The sequence below is a fragment of the Rhagoletis pomonella genome, unplaced genomic scaffold (genome assembly GCF_013731165.1).
Source record: "Rhagoletis pomonella isolate Grant_MI unplaced genomic scaffold, Rhpom_1.0 Rhpom_scaffold_00001, whole genome shotgun sequence".
NCBI lineage: Eukaryota > Metazoa > Arthropoda > Insecta > Diptera > Tephritidae > Rhagoletis > Rhagoletis pomonella.
The window spans coordinates 72,710,118-72,713,020 of NW_023458555.1; positions in this window are offsets into that span (position 1 = coordinate 72,710,118).

Genomic DNA, 2,903 nt, shown 5'->3' on the forward strand with positions numbered 1-2,903 from the left:
TAACAAATATTTTTTAAAGTCCTCGTTTGAAATTATTGGAAAATAAAGTGCATATTCTAAACGCAAAACTTGAGTTCTTTGGAATTTGTTTAGAGTCGTGGGTGAACTCGTTAAAGTCGTACTTTAACAAATTTACAAATCTTTAAAAAATATTTCATACGCGGTGCGCGAGATTTCTACATCCAAATCGATAAAATCGACTAAACCTGTAGTTGAGTGTCAATTACCCAAAAGTAATTCGGCATGCCCTTAAAAAATCCACTGACCAGCATAACTGCATCCTGTGCGACAAGCGGGACGATTAACGTATGGTGCAGTGTGACCAGTGCGATAAATGGTACCATTTTGAATGCGTCGGTGTTAACAGTGGTATCACTGAAATTAGCTGGAGTTGCGCTAACTGCAATCCACTAGAAGATATGGCCACAACGAGTGCTACAGCTCCTCCGAAGGATAAGAAACACGAATTACCACGGGAAGTTGACCAAAGTAGCCCGCAGGCGACATCCTCGCCGGCGAATGAATTACAAGCATCGTCACCTATTAATGTGCTACCAAACTCAGCAACGGCCAAGAAACCGGTAATGTGGACCACGGCAGACGGCAGCATACACGATCCCGAGAAGTCAAACAATCATAACTTCCAAGTTTCGACGATCAGCAGCATGATGCCAAACAACGCAGGGCAGACAACGTTGCCGCCGATGAGTTCGGGCGTAGCCACTTTGCAAGCGCCAGCAACAATATAGCCGCGTTCAGCCGCGCAACACCCGATTGCGGCTAATTACACTACACACCGCGTCTCGACAAGCGACAGCGAAGTGAAAAAATATTATCTTCGTCTCGCGATGTTGGAAGAGGAAAAGGAGCTTCAACCATAGTTGCCAACTTAGTGCTTTAAGCACTAGATTTAGTGCTTTTTGAAAATTTAAACGCAAAAAAAATGGTTTAGTGCCTAGTGCCCTTTTTAGTGCTTTTTTCTGAACTAAAATTTCTGAATTTACAAGAATCTAAAAATTTAAATGCACTAAAATGCAAACCATGATTCATAAAAAGATGAGGTTGCAAACCCACGTTCTTGCGTTCTTGTTAAATTGTCTGCGCGTTGAAAATGCTAGCACGCAGATAAGTTAAGTTTTTATTTTTTTATTTTCTTGATTATTGATTGATTACACAGTTCGAAAAATTTTAACTTTTTTTGCCACCTGAGTGCATCGGTTTTTATTGATTCTTCGGTGTTGAATACCAATCTAGCTGCAGAATTTCTATACCATGTCAGAATTTTGAGATATCCTACCCTCTAAGTGTAAAAACACGGTTTTTCGCAATATTTGAGGTTATATTACACTGTGCAGCAAGAAAAATCAGCCTCAATAATTCCAACGCGGAATGAAAGTAGACCACTGGATAAACAAAACAGCCAAAGGATTTTGCAAAGTTAGTTCGAATTTCCTTTCTATGGCCTCTTGAAGTTGAGATATTTTTGACCTTTTTTCAATATTAGTGAGAATAAAAATATTTAGGCAAAAATGCATTACTTGGGCGGGCCTTAGAAAAAAAACCTAAAAACCGTTAAAATATGGGAATTTCAGAAAACCAAAACTTTTTTGGTGGTCGGACCTATGGGACCCCTGGGGTCCAAAATAGGGGCTCGAGAATGACTTAGAATAAGTCTCTATTTGATGAGTTTTATTTGTAAATCTTCTAAAAATAAGACGAAAAAATTATATATTTTTTTCCGATAACTGTCTTAGTTATTTCTGTTCATACCTCGAACAGAGTTTACGCACGCATAACAATTTGATTTATGGTGGCTGGTTGGATCCGTCCAGATCATCGGTACGCCAAATGGCAAACATTTAAATACTTTATGCTTCCAATTTAAAAGATCACTGTAACACTTTTTGCAAACCACATTTGGTGCCCAGGAAACATTAGAAATAACTGGTTGGTTGAAATAACTTTCATAGGCACACCTGAATTCTTCGGTAAAATATCCATGTTTTGTAATTTTTGGAGTGAAATGGCCACAGAAGTAACAAAAGTTATTAATATTACATTCCATTTCTACTAAAAAAATTGCACTTTTTATTTAGAATAAAATTAACTTCAGTGAAACGTTCGCGATATTTTAGACTAGCGTCGATGCTTTTCAAAAATCTACTAAAATTCATCACATTGCTTTTCTCTGACTTTGCTCCAGTTGTTATAAAAAGCAAATTAAAACAAAAACCGTTAGAATTCAATACATACTGCTTAATTGAAAGGCATTAACGACTGTGATATTCACTTATCTCATTGATGCTATGGGCAATGTTGATGCCCTTTGTGTCAATTCCCCAGCAACTGTAGGTAGTGTACCCACCAAATTATGTTGTTTTTGTTTATATTGAATCAAATGTAAAGTCATGTGTTTGAACAATGAACAAGAGCAAGTAAATAAACAATAACGGGACTAAATACTGGCGACGTTTGTTAACCCATTACAATACGGAAATTTGACAAAATATATGTAAATTACATAAAATAACACGCGAAGAAAAAATTATTTTTTAAAAAATCGATAACTCGATAACTAAAACAGTTATCGGAAAAAATATATAATTTTTTCGTCTTATTTTTACAAGATTTACAAATAAAACTCATCAAATAGAGACTTATTCTAAGTCATTCTCGAGCCCCTATTTTGGACCCCAGGGGTCCCATAGGTCCGACCGCCAAAAAAGTTTTGGTTTTCTGAAATTCCCATATTTTAACGGTTTTTTAGGTTTTTTTTCTAAGGCCCGCCCAAGTAATGCATTTTTGCCTAAATATTTTTATTCTCACTTATATTGAAAAAAAGGTCAAAAATATCTAAACTTCAAGAGGCCATAGAAAGGAAATTCGAACTAACTTTGCAAAAC